This window comes from Misgurnus anguillicaudatus, chromosome 10 (assembly GCF_027580225.2).
Source record: "Misgurnus anguillicaudatus chromosome 10, ASM2758022v2, whole genome shotgun sequence".
In the NCBI taxonomy this organism is placed as follows: Eukaryota; Metazoa; Chordata; class Actinopteri; order Cypriniformes; family Cobitidae; genus Misgurnus; species Misgurnus anguillicaudatus.
The window spans coordinates 7,869,040-7,887,826 of NC_073346.2; positions in this window are offsets into that span (position 1 = coordinate 7,869,040).

An 18,787-nucleotide genomic window follows, 5' to 3' on the forward strand; every position below is an offset into this window, starting at 1 on the left:
ATGTAGGATTGGGGTAGCCTACTCGGGGGTAATCCGTCTAATAATTTTTAGTGGAGATCGGCATTGATCGGAGCATCCCTAACAAAAACCAATACACTGTAGTTTGTTTTGGGCCATATTCCATTAGAACCAATAAAATTCCCAATAAAACCATTATAATTTTCTGTAATGGTTTTATTGGGGTTTTTTTCAACAGGGCAATGCCCCTTATGTTTAAACAATGGGATTAAAGTGGGGGATGCTTACTTGAATGCTCTACTATGTTGAGAAATAAAATAAAAAAATGTTTAGTGCTAAAACCTCTTTATTATCGTTTCATTATGTAAGTTGCCTAACAGCAAACAAAACAAAACAAACAGTCTTAAAAGGTCTACATGTCCAATATTCTCATGTGACAACCACCTCCACAAGCTATGAGTCAACCATCCCCAACTGACTTCTTGACAAACATGCTAAGCTAGCTGCCACACGGCTTTAACGTGATAGCTAATAGATGACTCAAAATAAATCTACTACTTTTGGCTTTTTAATGAGTGTTTTGTTTTTGAATGACTAATATCCTACAAGCTCTCAAAACAAAAACAACACCATCATGAAAATTTACTCTGACCCATGAAAATAAAAAATTGTCTCCTAACCTCAATGTTTTGTGTCTGCTCAGTTAAATTACAAGTGCAAATAAGTAAGCTATGAAAGGCTAACAGATTTGTGTCTGGAATAAGCAATCTGACAACCAACCTGTGAGACAACCAGTCCCGGTCTCCCCTACCGGGTATCATGTTTCCCTCACTTGCAATGACAAGTTAAGCTAAGGGTGCTATGGGTACGATATACAGAATAGATTACTAGGCTATTCCTATTCTTTCTAAAGTTTTATTACAAACAGCTCCCTGCTGAAAAAAACAGCACACCAGCAAGACCACCACACTGAAAAAATTATTATGGCCCCAATTAAATGAAGCATAATTCAATTTATACAACAGTTCTTTCTGGTTCTTGAATCTGATTGGCTAAGAGGTGTGCAATATTCTACTGATAACGGCACAGTAACCGCTTCACCTTTCGTATCATTCCGCCACCTAGTGAATGGAGGTCCTCTAAACAGGCTCATCTCTGAATGGAAAAACAGCAGACACACACAACCGCGCTGTTTTGAATCACTCTCTGTGTGTCTCATTAGTTCACTAGCTCATAAATCAGTCTGTGAATCCCCAATCGGAAGTTATTATTCCGTCAAAGATCAGCGCTCTTGGATGTTACGTTAAAGTTAATGGGAGTAATGTCTTGTCACATCGTGTGGACGATTAACATTTGGAAAGAGGAATGTAAACACTCATTTTTTTCTGGAGCTGTATCTCTTATCAGAACGCGAAAACACCGTGGAACTGCAGGTAAGCACCGCAGCTTTTAAATGTGGACATCGATCATTTATTTAATCGCGACGTGACTATTAAAACATGTTATGAGATATCGCCACTGGTATATTTATAAGCAGCATGCAAAAACATCTCTATAACACTTATAAATAACAGTTTTATATAGTACTGACAAGAACAAAGTCTAATAATAACCGAGTGCTCGTATCGCGTTAAGATGAAATGGTAAACCAATAGTAACATTATAGAAGTATAGTTTTATTAACTTTTACCTCGTGCCAAAACAATAACAACACAAAAGACACTAAATATGAATTAGAAAACAAGTAATAGTTTCATCATGACACCAAATACTGCTGATTTGATCTTATTTTTGACCATCAGGCCAACATGAGAGCCAGGGAATCCCTGTCAGAGATGTAGCCCAGAGAGGGCGGTGGTCAGCGGGGCGAGTGAACACTGACGTCCGCTCATGCTTTGGTTCTCATACATACCGAATCTCACTAAGCAAACATTCAAACAGGCGCTATCTTTACTAATCGACTGTAGATTTAAATATAATACATATATATTCTCGACTGAATTAATCTTAAAACTACACTTTTTGAACAAGAAATTGTAATATTTAAAAACGGCGAATCCGTCCATTGAGTTAATATGAGATTCAAAGCAGCGGAAAGTGTTACCTGTCATTCTGGCCGCCCTCAAATCCGTGGCGGAAAAAGTAGTTCTCAAACAAAGAGGCTTTTAAAATTACTCCGTTGTTGTTTTCTAGTTTTCGTTTTTCAAACGTGTGCCGTCGAACTGTGATATAGCTCTAAGTACAGTAAGTAATATTTCATGTAATACAGAACCTTTTTTTTTACAGTGAATATTTTTATATACTTAAAATACGCCGTTTATAAGATAGCTCCTCCAGGCCGAGTGTCGGAGGCAATCACAGCCGTGACGATATAAGTTAAACAAATACCACACGACTCAGAGAGCGAAATTGCTTTTATACAACAGTTCGACGGCACACGTTTGAAAAACGAAAACTAGAAAACAACAACAGAGTTATTTTAAAAGCATCTTTGTTTGGGAACTACTTTCTTCCGCCACAGATTTCACTCGGCTGTTTTGAATGTCCATTTGAACTCAATGGACGGAATAGCCGTTTCTTAATATTACCGTTTCTTTGTCACAAGATGTAGTTTTAAGATTAGTTCAGTCGAGAACATATATGTATAATATTCAAATATGCAGTCGATTAGTTAAGATAGCGCCTGTTTGAACGTTTGCTTAAGGAAGCTTCGGTACGTGGGAACCAGAGAACGGACGTCAGTGTTCACTCGCCCCGTTGACCACCGCCCTCTCTGGGCTACATCTCTGATTCCCTGGCTCTGATGTTGGCCTTGTCTCTTATTTTTTTGATGGTCAAAAATGAGATCAAATCAGTAGTATTTGCTGTCATGAAACTATTACTTGTTTTCTTATTCATATTTAGTGTCTTTTGTGTTGTTATTGTTGTGGCGCGCTGTAAAAGTTAATAAAACTATACTTATATAATGTTACTATTGCTTTCCCAATTAATCTTAACGCGGTACGAGCACTCGCTTATTATTAGACTTTGTGCTTGTCAGTACTATTTAAAAGTGTCAGAGAGATGTTTTTGCATGCTGCTTATAAGTTAAATATATCAGTGGCGATATCTCATAACGTGTTTTACAACCCATCCTCACCCCCATGGCGTCAATATTTGACGCACTTGACCATGCGTCAATATGTTACGCGGAGGGTATACTTTTCGCGTCATTTTTTGACGAACTGGGGACTTCAATACTATTACGTCCGTTGCATTCTCTTTCCTATTTTCTTACCATTTTCGCGTCGGTTTAGGGTTAGATTTACATAATGACATCCCAACCCAAACCTAACTCTAACCCCAACGCCAGGTCGTACCTAACTCTAACCCCAACGCCAGGTGACAACTGTTTAATTTCGCATACACTGTTTAATTTTGCGTAATCTAACCCTAAACCGACGCGAAAATGGTAAGAAAATAGGAAAGAGAATGCAACGGACGTAATAGTATTGAAGTCCCCAGTTCATCAAAAAATGACGCGAAAGGTATACCCTCCGCGTAACATATTGACGCATGGTCAAGTGCGTCAAATATTGACGCCATGGGATGAGGATGTGTAGTGTTTTAATATTCATGTCACAATAAATTTGTTATCAATTGTCCAAATTTAAAAGCTGCAGTGCTTACCTGCAGTTCCACTATGTTTTCGTTTTCTCTGAGTTGCTTATACAAACACACACACACACACATTCTGGTTTCCATGTTTTGTGGGGACATTCCATAGACGCAATGCATTTTATACCATACAAACTGTATATTTTATTCCCCTAACCTGCCCCATTCCCTAACCCCAACCATCACAGAAAACTTTCTGCTACTTCACATTTTCAAGAAACATCATTTTGTTTGTTTTATAAGCTTTTTTCCTCATGGGGACATCAAAATGTCCCCACAAGGTCACAAAAACACTGGTATTCCTATCTTTGTGGGGACAATTGGTCCCCACAACGTGATAATTACCAGGTACACACACACACACACACACACACACACACACACATACAGTCTTGTTCAAAATAATAGCAGTACAATGTGACTAACCAGAAGGTTTTTAGTATATTTTTTATTGCTACGTGGCAAACAAGTTACCAGTAGGTTCAGTAGATTCTCAGAAAACAAATGAGACTCATGATATGCACGCTCTTAAGGCTGTGCAATTGGGCAATTGTGAATTAGTTGAAAGGGGTGTGTTCAAAAAATAGCAGTGTGGCATTCAATCACTGAGGTCCTCAATTTTGTGAAGAAACAGGTGTGAATCAGGTGGCCCCTATTTAAGGATGAAGCCAACACTTGTTGAACATGCATTTGAAAGCTGAGGAAAATGGGTCGTTCAAGACATTGTTCAGAAGAACAGCGTACTTTGATTAAAACGTTGATTGGAGAGGGGAAAACCTATAAAGAGGTGCAAAAAATGATAGGCTGTTCAGCTAAAATGCCTTAAAATGGAGAGCAAAACCAGAGAGACGTGGAAAAAAACGGAAGACACCATCAAAATGGATAGAAGAATAACCAGAATGGCAAAGGCTCAGCCAATGATCACCTCCAGGATGATCAAAGACAGTCTGGAGTTACCTGTAAGTACTGTGACAGTTAGAAGACGTCTGTGTGAAGCTAATCTATTTTCAAGAATCCCCCGCAAAGTCCCTCTGTTAAAAAAAGGCACGTGCAGAAGAGGTTACAATTGGCCAAAGAACACATCAACTGGCCTAAAGAGAAATGGAGGAACATTTTGTGGACTGATGAGAGTAAAATTGTTCTTTTTACGTCCAAGGGCCACAAGCAGTTTGTGAGACGACCCCCAAACTCTGAATTCGAGCCACAGTACACAGTGAAGACAGTGAAGCATGGAGGTGCAAGCATTATGATATGGGCATGTTTCTCCTACTATGGTGTTGGGCCTATTTATCGCATACCAGGGATCATGGATCAGTTTGCATATGTTAAAATACTTGAAGAGGTCATGTTGCCCTACGCTGAAGAGGACATGCCCTTGAAGTGGTTGTTTCAACAAGACAATGACCCAAAACACACTAGTAAACGGGCAAAGTCTTGGTTCCAAACCAACAAAATTAATGTTATGGAGTGGCCAGCCCAATCTCCAGACCTTAATCCAATTGAGAACTTGTGGGGTGATATCAAAAATGCTGTTTCTGAAGCAAAACCAAGAAATGTGAATGAATTGTGGAATGTTGTTAAAGAATCATGGAGTGGAATAACAGCTGAGAGGTGCCACAAGTTGGTTGACTCCATGCCACACAGATGTCAAGCAGTTTTAAAAAACTGTGGTCATACAACTAAATATTAGTTTAGTGATTCACAGAATTGCTAAATCCCAGAAAAAAAAATGTTTGTACAAAATAGTTTTGAGTTTGTACAGTCAAAGGTAGACACTGCTATTTTTTTGAACACACCCCCTTCAACTAATACCCCAATTGCACAGCCTTAAGAGCGTGCATATCATGAATGCTGGGTCTCGTCTGCCTTCTGAGAATCCACCGAACCCACCGGCAACTTGTTTGCCACGTAGCAATAAAAAATATACTAAAAACCTTGATTATTCTGGTTAGTCACTTTGTACTGCTATTATTTTGAACAATACTGTATATATACACACACAGTGCCCTTCATAAATATTGGGATATGTTATTATATATGTAAAAATGTATTTCAGTGTATTTCAGGTCCAAATATAATGGGACAGTTTGCTTAAAAGCTGTTTTATGGACATGAATTGTGTACATGATGTGTGTTCACAGCCACAGCGTCCAAATGCCAAACTTCAACTTCAGACCACAACATGCTTCATATATGAGGAAATTATTTAACAAATACAAAATTCATGTCCATTACAGCTTTTAAATCAACTGTCCCATTACGTTTGGCCCATTAAAACGACTGTAATTGCTAAATCCTAAAGACAAATTGGAATTGTGAATACCCTCTAAATACAGCTCAGAGTTTGCACTCTGTCCCAATATTAACGAAGGGCACTGTATAATATATGGGCGACAGGGGTGTCATAGTTTTTGTAATTACCCTTGCCTGTAGACTTGTCAAAGTGTTATGAATCAGAACAATCTCTAATAACAGCTTATTTTTATTTAAATGTAGGACAGTCAACAAGATGACTTATTGAAAGACCTGGAAAACATCACCGTGGGCATGTGTGTAATCAAAAAGAAAGAAGGTGTTCTTGGCGACTATGATGATATTGGAATCGTTGTTGGAGTGATGATTCTTGAGCAGCTCAAATCTGTGGCACAAGCCTGAATTGATGCTGGGTACAATCTATGTGCTTAATTTGGCGTACCCCAAAGAAGTAAAATACTACTATGAATGTTTAGAGATTCATTATGCAGATGGATTCTAAAGCTCTCCCCAAAAATTCAAGGACTGAAAAACGTTTTAATATTGAAATTTTGTAGCAGACATGTATGTGCATGCTCAGCATGAAATGTTAGTCCAGATGTCACAGTCTACTCTGTTTTTCATATAAGACCTGGGAATCAGAAGTTTTAAACATTTTAATAATGTTTTTAATAATTCATAACTGTTGTCTGTAAAAATGTAACACTTTTTTTTAATAATTATTGTGTAATGTGTGAAGTCAGCACTACTGTTTTTGACTTTTCTGCCGTTTTATTGATTCACAAACATTGTGGCCTCTTTCCATCTGTGTTTTTTTAATTTATATTTTGTGAATGTGCAGTGAGCACTTGTTTAAACACTTGTACACACAAAGAAATTGTTATTGAACATGCACTACATTTGCTGACATTAAAAAAATAACATTAAACTTACCACTTGGTGTATTTGCAAAGCCATTTAAGGGTCATTTTTATATATTGTTTTTAAGGTTAGTGATTGCAAACAATTTCCTTAAAAAGGTTGAAAGTTAGTCAATGACCACATCATAATGATAACTTCATGCTAATTCGCCGGCATTACCTAATATTGGATATTTCTTGTAATAAAAACTTTTTTAAATTGTTTACATGTCACGCGTGCACTTCAAGTTGAAATAGATTTGATTGGCTGTCAATGGTTTATCGTTCATCATGTGCCAAAATCGCTATCGTTATAGTTGTTGTGTGAGCTCTGCTATTATAAAACGATTTTTAAAACTATATTTTTATATCATGTAAACGTAAACGCCCTTTACAGGCACTGTCATATTTATATCTTCATCACGGCACCGGATAATGAAATACATCTATTACAACGTGTTTGTCATTTAACGTAAGTAAATTAAAACAGTGGACCATATATATGAGTTCATCATTTGTGCTCTGCATTGGGCTTTGTGTGAATAATCCGAAAATAAAAACTGTCACGACAGGGTTGGTGAAGTGAGGACACAAATGCTGAGCTCGGAAAATAAATAACATTTAATGATAAAACTGGAAATCATAACACGAGGAGTACAGGTAACAAAACACAGGAACATCCAAAGCAGGGAACAGACATGGTTGCAATGACAATCTACCGGCGACAAGTGTGAAACAGACAACAGTATAAATACACAACGACTAAACAAGGAACAGGTGAGTGTCACGGTAGGAAAATCCATTGTTTTCCTCCGTGTCATGTTTGTGTGTGTGTGTTGTTCACTTACCCTGCCATGTGCTCGTTAGAGCGATCCCTTTCACCTGTGTGTTGATTGTCTCGCTCCAGCTGTTCATCATTACATCATCTCCATAAAAACTCACCTGACTTTCTGTTCCCGGCCAGATTCTATTGTTTGCTCAGTCTTCGTGTTGCTTGGTTGTTCCCTGTGCTTTGGATTACGTGTTTCAGTTGGATGTGTATTGTCGTCGTCGTCTTCGTGTGGATGTTACGTGTCAGCCTGGATTTCACCACTGCTCACCACTCCACCAACGTCGCACTCAAAACACCAACTTCCACCGTAGTCATCGTCACCATTGCCAACAACAACACCGGACTGGATTACTTCCGCATTTGACTTTGAATACTCTCTCTTTGTTTATATTTAATAAACATTGTTCATTTTTACACCTGCGTTTGCTTCCGTCTTTTACAAGTCATTACAGAAGAATCTGGCCAACATGGAAGCAGCAGGTGGCCAGCCGATCTCCGGGTTGGAAGAGTTTCTCCAGCGATCTCTGGCTCGTATGGATCATCAGGATCAAACTATCGAGGACATGCGGAAGGCCGTCCAGGCAATGGTGGCGAAGGTTTCCGAGCTCTCTCAGCGATCTCCGAACATCACGCCTCCCACTGCGCCACCCATGCCGCCCGCACCATCTTCACCTCCAGGGGGTAGTTTCATCCAGGAACCGAGACTGCCGATCCCGGAGAAATATGCCGGTGAGCCCAACTACTGTCGTACTTTTCTCTCTCATTGTTCTCTACATTTCGCCCAACAGCCCCGGACATTCTCGCTCGAGGAGACCAAAGTGGCGTTCACGCTCTCGCTGCTCTCGGGCAAGGCTGCCCTCTGGGGGACGGCGGTATGGGAAAACCACGACAGCTGTTGTTCCTCGTTCGCCTCGCTTTCCGATGAAATGAAGAGGGTTTTCGATCGCTCCGTCGCCGGGAGGGAGGCCGCCCGGCTCCTCACGGATCTCCAGCAGGGGGAGCGGTCGGTCTCGGACTATGCCATCGAGTTCCGTACCCTGGCGGCGGAGTGCAGGTGGAACGAGGAAGCGCAGTGGGACCATTTCCTGCATGGGTTGGCGGATCGGATCCATCGAGAGATCATCACGGCGGAATTACCGAAGTCGCTCAACGGTCTGGTGGACTTGGCGATCCGGGTTGACGCACGCCTGTCTACCGTTGCCAGAAGGAAGACTCAAGTTCTGCCCCTACGTCAAGCGGAGTCCACGGATCCTCCCATCGAAGTTTCCGCCGGTGGTCTCTCAGAACCGGAACCCATGCAGGTGGGTCGAGCTCGGTTACCCCGGAAGGAGAGGAATCGGCGGAGATCCTTGGGTCTTTGCCTATACTGTGGTGAGTCGGGTCACCAATGTCAGGGGTGCCCGGTAAAAGACCAAGCCCGATAGTAAAACAGAGGCTACTATCGGGCAGGATCTCCGCACAGAAGACCTCAACTACATCCACTCTCCTTCCGGTGAGACTACGGTGGTCCACTATGTCACACTCGGGGCACGCACTTCTGGATTCGGGGGCGGAGGGCAACTTCATCGACAGCTCACTAGCACGTAAGCTCAAGTTACCTTTCACTGCACTCACCCACCAGATTGCGCCCTTCGCCCTCAATGGACATCAGTTACCTACTATCAAGTACACCACAGCACCTATCACACTCATCACTTCCGGAAACCACACAGAGACTATTTCATTTTTTATTACTGACACTGCTCTCTCTCCCATAGTTCTTGGTCATCCGTGGCTTCATTCCCATAACCCAAGAATTGACTGGAAACTGGGTTCTGTTACCAGCTGGAGCGAGGAGTGTCATAAGTCCTGTCTTGTCTCTGCTTGTGTTTCTGTGTGTGAGTCTGTGTTTAAGGGGAAAGCAGTGGATTTCTCTACCGTGCCCGCGGAGTACCATTACCTGAAGGAGGTGTTCAGTAAGTCGCGGGCTGATTCTCTTCCTCCTCATCGTCCCTATGACTGTGCGATAGACTTATTGCCAGGTACGTTTCCGCCTAAGGGCAAGTTATACTCTCTGTCTGTTCCGGAGATGGAGGCCATGGAGAAATATATTTCTGATTCTCTGGCAACGGGGTTCATTCGCCCTTCCTCATCTCCAGCGGGGGCGGTGTTCTTTTTTGTGGGAAAGAAGGACGGATCCTTGCGACCTTGTATTGACTACCGAGGGTTGAACAACATCACGGTAAAGAATACTTATCCTTTGCCGTTGATGTCTTCAGCTTTCGAGAGGTTGCAGGGAGCGTCCGTTTTCACTAAATTGGACTTACGTAATGCCTATCATTTGGTTCGCATCAGGAAAGGGGATGAATGGAAGACTGCGTTTAACACCCCTCGTGGCCATTTTGAGTACTGCGTGATGCCTTTCGGTCTCACGAACTCGCCGGCAGTCTTCCAAGCACTCGTTAATGACGTGTTGCGAGACATGGTTGATCAGTTCATATATGTTTACCTGGATGACATATTGATTTTTTCTTCGTCTCTCCAGGAACATTTGCAACACGTACGACGAGTGCTTCTGCGGTTGTTAGAGAATGGGCTTTTTGTCAAGGCGGAAAAATGCGTTTTTCATGCACAGTCTGTTTCTTTTTTAGGACACATCATTTCGACTGAGGGTGTTCGCATGGATCCTGAGAAAGTTAAGGCTGTGGTAGATTGGCCATCCCCAGAGTCTCGCAAGGCCCTGCAGAGATTTCTGGGGTTCGCCAATTTTTACCGGCGTTTCATTCGCAATTTCAGCCAACTAGCCGCACCTCTGACCGCTTTGACTTCCCCTGGTTTGACGTTCAGGTGGTCAGACGCAGCTGAGGCTGCGTTTGCCAAACTGAAAAGCTGCTTTGTTTCAGCTCCCATTCTTGTAACCCCTGATCGTTCACGTCAATTCATAGTGGAGGTCGACGCGTCAGAGGTGGGGGTAGGAGCAGTGTTGTCCCAGCGCGCATCCTCAGACGGAAAGGTTCATCCTTGCGCATATTTTTCCCATCGTTTATCTCCTGCGGAAGTTAATTATGACATTGGCAATCGAGAGTTGTTGGCGGTCAAGCTAGCACTGGAAGAATGGCGTCACTGGCTTGAGGGGTCGGGTGTACCTTTCATTGTATGGACGGACCATAAGAATCTCGAATACATTAGAACTGCCAAAAGACTTAACTCCAGGCAGGCTCGGTGGGCATTGTTTTTCGGTCGTTTCGATTTTACACTTTCTTACCGGCCGGGTTCCAAAAACATCAAACCCGATGCTTTATCCCGTCTTTTTGAGCGTTCCGATCGTACTGCTACTCCCGAGCCCATTTTACCAGAGAAAATCATTATCTCTGCGCTCAGATGGGAGGTCGAATCGAAGGTTTTGACAGCCTTAGAAGGGGTAACGCCCCCGGCTCGCTGCCCACCGAACCGTTTATTTGTGCCGGAGGGGTTACGGTCAGACGTTCTCCAGTGGGGTCATGGTTCCAGTGTTGCTTGTCACCCAGGGGTTAGTAGAACTAGGTTTCTAGTCAAGCAACGATTCTGGTGGCCTGGTATGGCTCGTGACGTCCACGACTTCGTCTTGGCTTGTTCGGTTTGTGCTGTTGGTAAGACTTCCAATCGTCCTCCAGATGGGTTACTTTTACCGCTGTCTGTCCCTTCGAGACCCTGGTCCCACATTTCGCTAGATTTTATTACCGCCCTCCCACCCTCTAAGGGTAATACGGTGATTTTGACCGTAGTGGACCGGTTCTCGAAGGCGACCCATTTCATTCCCTTGCCCAAATTACCATCAGCCAAGGAAACAGCGGTAGCTGTCATTGACCACGTCTTCCGAATACATGGCCTCCCGACAGACGTGGTCTCTGACAGGGGTCCCCAGTTTGTGTCCAAATTTTGGCGAGAGTTCTGCAAATTGCTAGGGGCGACTGTTAGTCTTTCATCCGGGTTTCATCCCCAGAGCAACGGTCAAACCGAGCGAGCCAATCAGGACGTCGAAAGGGTGTTGCGATGTCTGGTTTCCAAGAATCCTTCGTCCTGGTGTCAGCAACTCTCAATTGTGGAGTACGCACACAATTCTCTGCCGGTGTCATCTACGGGCATGTCTCCTTTTAAGTGTAGTTTAGGGTACCAACCACCTAATTTTGTCAGTACTGAATCCGAGGTGTCGGTTCCCTCCGCAAACGCACTAGTCCAGAGGTGCCACCGCACCTGGATCAGAGCTCGCAGAGCTCTGCTCCAGGCAAGGTCACGCACCAAGGCCAAGGCCGATCGCCACCGGTCGAAGCCTCCCCGATACGTCGTCGGTCAAAGAGTGTGGCTTTCTACCCAGAATATTCCGATGCGTTCCGTCTCGAATAAACTTGCTCCCAAATTTATTGGCCCGTTTTCTGTTACCAAAATCATTAATCCGGTAACAGTGCGTCTTAGCCTTCCTCCTGCGTACAGGAGGGTTCACCCCGTCTTTCATGTCTCCAAAATTAAACCGGTGATTTCATCCCGTCTTAATCCGCATACCCCGGTTCCCCCTCCGCCTCGTATCGTTAATGGGGAGACCACTTATTCGGTTAACCGTATTCTGGACTCCAGACGGAGGGGACGCGGATTTCAGTACTTGGTGGATTGGGAAGGTTACGGTCCGGAGGAGAGAAGGTGGGTTCCTGCTCGGGACATACTGGATCACCGCCTTATTGATGAGTTCAATCAACAGGTAAAGCAGGCTGGGAACGCCGAGGGGCGTTCCTAGGGGGGAGGGTACTGTCACGGTAGGAAAATCCATTGTTTTCCTCCGTGTCATGTTTGTGTGTGTGTGTTGTTCACTTACCCTGCCATGTGCTCGTTAGAGCGATCCCTTTCACCTGTGTGTTGATTGTCTCGCTCCAGCTGTTCATCATTACATCATCTCCATAAAAACTCACCTGACTTTCTGTTCCCGGCCAGATTCTATTGTTTGCTCAGTCTTCGTGTTGCTTGGTTGTTCCCTGTGCTTTGGATTACGTGTTTCAGTTGGATGTGTATTGTCGTCGTCGTCTTCGTGTGGATGTTCCGGGTCAGCCTGGATTTCACCACTGCTCACCACTCCACCAACGTCGCACTCAAAACACCAACTTCCACCGTAGTCATCGTCACCATTGCCAACAACAACACCGGACTGGATTACTTCCGCATTTGACTTTGAATACTCTCTCTTTGTTTATATTTAATAAACATTGTTCATTTTTACACCTGCGTTTGCTTCCGTCTTTTACAAGTCATTACAGTGAGATGAGCAATCAGTCTGTGAATAGTCCAGATGACGTAAGCGGAGACATACAAAACATGACACGGACAAGCCGTGACAAAAACTGCATGTAAACCGGAGTGAAGAAGTTAGCTCCAGTCATGTAAACATCTTACTGAGATTAAGACCTTACTCGCATTATTGGAAATAATCGCATTATTGGTGTGCATGTAAACGTGGTCAATGAAATGTGTTTATTTAAATGTAGCTAAAATAAATTGATTGCAACCACTTACCTTAAAAAAAATTAGTAAATTCAATTAATAATTTTTCATCAGTCATAAATAAATAATATACGAGAATGTAGCATAATTAAATAGGGCTGAAATTACTAAACATTTTTTATACTAGGGTAACTAAATAAAAATTGATTAAGTTCACTAATTTTTTTTGTTTAAATGTAGCTTAAATTAATTGATTGCAACCGCTTACCTTAAAAAAATTGATTAAATTGAATGAATCATTTTTTCAGTGCATATGTTGTGTTTTGGTGCTGGTTTGCTAGTGAACATCAGCTAAACCAGCATCAGCACCAGCATTAGCACCAGCTAAACCAGCACCAAACCAGCATTAGCACCAGCTAAACCAGCAATAGCACCAGCATCCCTTGCTGGTCATACCAGCAAGACCAGCATATGTTGTGTTTTGGTGCTGGTATGCTAGTGACCACCAGCTAAACCAGCATCAAACCAGCATAGACCAGCATAATTCCCATGCTGGTTTGATTCTGTTTTTTTCTTATGTAGACCTAAACAAGGTTATCTAAATATAATTTAGCCCATTTAAACATCGCTGTTTAAAATTTTTACCAGCCTTTGTATATGGTATCCCATATATTTTAGGCATTGTTTGCAGTGTACCTCTGTTTGGCTGTGTTTTATTACGCAATTAAGGGGTGCCCTGCTGAAAAAAAAAACAATAAAACCATTACAGAAAATTCGAATGGTTTTATTGGGAATTTTATCGGTTCTAATGGAATGTGGCCCAAAACACACTACAGTGTAGTGGTTTAAAGGGTAAAAGCTAATGGTTCCTATTGGTATTTTAATGGAAACCATTAGAATTTTCTGTAATGGTTTTATTGTTTTTTTCAGCAGGGTGGTTTCCCAGGCAGGGCTTATTCTAATCCCAGACTAAAATACATGTTTGAGCTGCCTTAATTTAAAAACATCTTGCACTGACATATCTTAACATACATCAGTGTTATTGTTTTGTCTCAAGATGCACACAAGTATTGTTTTTTGTAAGGTATATTTGTTTTTAACATATCTTCATGAATATGTGTAATATCGTCACCTTTCTAAATAATTTGATAAAAATTTTTAAAAAAGTAATCTCCTCATGATCTTGGCCATGTCTGGTAAAATCGCCCACATCCTCATTTGAACAGATTATACTATTCTACCCCTGTAGTATAATGGCGTAAGTCAAGAGCATGACATTATTTTGCCTAAGTCAAAAGACATTGAGACTTTTTTACAAGCTTTTCAAAATGGCAGCTGCATCAAGAAAAACACAAATCTACTCTGAAGTTATTTCCACGATTCACTGCTCTCTCCCTATTGGTAAGTGGTGAGGTTTACTATAATATAGGCAAGACTATAAATATTGCATAGTTTTTAGTCTTTTTATCGAGTATTTTTAGTCAGAAAAATAGCTAAGTACATGAAGCTAGCATTAGGCTTTCTGTTGACTCTTTTCTGTCTTTTCAAACAATATTTCATATACAGTTTAAAAAAAAACAATGCATGATCTAATTTTCTGCCCCTGAAAATGAAGACAGCCTAACCATTGTGGCAACAGCTCCAGAAGAGCAGGATGAGAATGAGGATGTTGCTTTAACCTGATAAGGAACACTGTGCCGTACATGGTACACCCCCTCCCTTGCACGTGAGGCTGCATTACGTCATTGTAACTTTGAAGCATTAAATCTTCAAAATATACGGTCATCGGCACATCATTTTAAAGCTTAGACTTTCGGGATTCCATTAAGCGCACACACAAAGCATTATATGATTTTTAGCAGTCATAAAACTGTAATCTAGTTGTTAGTTACCTGAACCGGGCGGCGCCGATTTAGGATATTTACTTACCTTCACAATCTTCCCTTTATCCGCTTCAGTGAAATTGTCCAAAACAAATTGTTCATAAATCCCCAAAAGTCCAAGGAAATGGAATATCCAAGCCTTTTAATCCAAAACGATTTGTTCATCTCACAATCTTGACGTTTCTGACCGAATTACGATATTGTATACAATTAGTTCACTAACGGACATCCGTTCGAATCTCTCTTTAATTCACGATTTATAATGAATATATTCGGATGTCACGTTTATTGTGGAACATCTGAGGAACAAATACGCCCCCTTGTGGAATTTCAGCCGTTCCATAAGAGGCTACACAATATGGTCAAAAGGAAAAGAAATGAGTGCCTTAGTCCGGGAACATGGAAACAAAATAAATCCAAGGAGAAACGTCTCAAATGAGTATCATACAAGAGCAAAGGTGGCAAAGAAATAAGTGCAAAGACTATGGGTCCTTCCTGCAAATCACAGTTCTGTCAGCGAGTCTCAACTCGAGACTGCCAAGTCATTACAGAAGAACAGCGGCAGTGGATATTTCAGAAGATTTGGGCAATGAACACGTGGGAAGAACGTCGGTTATACGTCACCACTTTGGTCACTCAGGTTAGCATCAAGCAAAAGAAAGTTACTGAGGGATCCCAACGCTAGGGTTCCCACCGGTTAATCAGCGCGTCACAAACCCGGTGATACCGGTGTCACCGTGTGGGACGGGCTTATAAATGCGCATGCAGACGTTCACATTTTACTTTCACTTTTGAATTACGCAACTGTTTAAATGCAGTGCTTGCGTACCCTGCGTTAAATTGCGTATGAATTTGCATGCAATGCGAGTGCAACAGCTGGTTTACTTAAGTGCTTGAGTCAATGTGCGCAGGTAAATCTTAACAACCTGTTAAGCGTCACCGTCCCGTATACGGGACACCTAAGTTTACTTCAATATTGTTGAGGTAAATGTTAATCTATCACTACAAACTATATATTGTTGGAAAGGTCTAAGCCTCTAGAATACATATTTCAGCAGTGTTTTATAAAATAAATTATGTAGAGAGAGTAATTGATTCATTTATGAAGAGAGTGGGCCTCAAAACATTTATATCCTGCTAAATGTCACTGTCTCGCCAGCGGGGCGCCTACGTTTACTTCAGTGTTTTCCATGTGAATTCTTATCCAATCCTGACAAACTATATATCGTTTGAAAGCTCTAAGGGTGTAGTTTCCATTTTGAAAGCTCTAAGGGTGTAGTTTTCCAGAATTTTGGGAAAGAAATTACATAGGGAGAGCCATTTTCTAAAATGCCATTGGTCCACAGGTGGGCCCATGTTGTTATTATATATTGGTAACACAAATACCCTATCTAAACCTAAAATATCTTGACAAACTATATATCATTGGAAATCTCTAAGAGTGTAGTTTTCATATTTTATCACCATTTTGGAGAAATTACAACAGAGTAAGAGTCAGATTCTAAAATGTCACCGGGCCACAGGTGGACCCAGTTTGTTTGTACATATGTATAGCACTAATACCCTATTCCAAACCTAAACAATTTTGACAAACTATATATCATTGGAAAGCTCTAAGAGTGTAGTTATCATATATCTTTACCATTTTGAGAAAAAAATGACGTAGTGAAAGTCAGTTTCAAAAATGTCACGGGCCCACATGTAGGCCCAATATGTTTTTACATTTTTCTAACACTAAACCCCCACCCTAAACCCCAAAAATCTTGATAAACTATATATCACTGGAAAGCTCTCAGAATGTAGTTTTCATATGTCAAAGTCATCTGATGATAGAAATAATTTAGTGACAGTTTTTTGTTACATGCCCCCCCTCCCATAGGAATGCATATTAATTATTATTTATTCATAATGCTATATCCTATTATAAATCTTCAAAAATGTTGACAAACTATATATCATTGGAAAGCTCTTAGAATGTAGTTTTCATATTTCAAAATGTTTTAGCAGTAATAATAATGCAGTGAAAGTAATTTATTAATTTATGACAAGAGTGTGCAGCAAACCTTTGACACCTACTGGCCGTTGTTGGTAAAACCACTAAAACTGTAACACAAACCTCATTTTTTGTGATTTTAACTTGAAATTTGGATCACAACTGCTTGAGAGATATGGCTTCATGTTTACATTATTACGTTTTATAATTTTTTTTATAAAATTAATATGTTATTGGATTATTTTTATTTAATAAAATAAATGTAAACTGCTATAACAATTTTTCTGTTAAATATTTTCACCTGCTTACACTTCAGTCAAAAACCTTGAATTGTCTTCTTTAAAACAAGACCAAGATTAGGCTTCTAGACCAAAACGTGCCAGAGTTATATTCATTTGAAGATGCACTTCAACTTTTCACCCCCCCCACTCTAAAGGATAGGACGACGCTTAAGAGGTTAAAGAACCAGCCAGTCCCAAGCAGAGCAACCGGCTGCTTCTCCATAAAGGGCTGCTTGAATGATGGGTTTATTATTTTTCTTGATGATAAACACAACAACAAAACGATCTCGCTTATATTAAACATCATATATGTGTATTATAACAAAAACGAGTAAGCACGTGGCTTCTGCCTTCGTCTGGTCAGTCAGCTCGCCTCGCAAACTCTGACAGGAATAAATGAAATCTGACACCTGCTGCTCTGTGACGTGCGTTCAGCTCGGCTGAATTCAGGCACCAGACACATTCAGTTTGCTCTCTCTAACGAAACTAATGATTAAATTACACGAAAATATCAAAAGGACGGTAAAAGACGGTGTCGCGGTGGGCAAGTGATCTAACAGGTGAGAGGCTGAAGCACCCGTAATCACTGTTTCATTGACTATCGCGGCAAGCCTACCCAACGCATTTCATCATTTTCCTACCAACTGACGCTTCAAGATGGAACGATTCTCAAAGTGTGCAAGGCACTTTTCTCATCTACACTTGATCTTCCTGAAAGAACCATTACAGACTGGCTGAACAAAGATACCATCGACCATAACAAACAAGCAGCAGGACCTCCATCTCAATCCGGACCTATGAGTGGCAAGCATTCAAAGCTTGAAGCTGATGTCAAGGATTTCCTTAAGGACTGGTTGAGGGACCTGCCCAAAGCACAGAGACTTACAAGCACAAGAAGTTCCTTCACCCAGGCACAAGCATCTCCCAACTACATCTGGAATATGAACAGGCAATTGCTGGAGTGAGGACTGTTGGAATACGATATTTCACAGATGTTTTCTATGAAGAGAACTATTCTGTATTCATTCCGCGAAAAGATCAGTGTGATGTTTGTGTTTCATTCAAGCATGGGAATATCAGTAAGGCTGAATATGATGCACATGTCATCCAGAAAGATGAAGCAAGGCAGGAGAAATCCTGTGACAAGGATTCTGCGAATAATGAGAAGTCCGTTTGGACAATGGACTTGCAAGCTGTGCTGGTGTGTCCAGAATCCCAAGCCAGCAGCCTGTATTACAAAACAAAACTGCAGGTCCATAACTTTACCCTCTTCGACTTGAAATCAAAGGAAGGGTACTGCTACATTTGGGACGAATCGGAGGGTGACCTGAGTAGTGAGGTATTTGCACATCTTCAATATCGGCATTTAGAAGGTGTGATCAAAGACCATCCAGCCCTCAAGGAGATCGTAGTGTGGAGCGACGATTGCGGTTACCAGAACTGCAATGTATGTGTGGCGAATGCCTTTTCTGGGCTTGTGAGGAAATATGGGGTGCTAATCACACAGAAATGCCTTGTTGCAGGGCACACACAAATGGAGTGTGACAGCATGCACAGTACTATTTAACGCAAAATAGTTATGGATG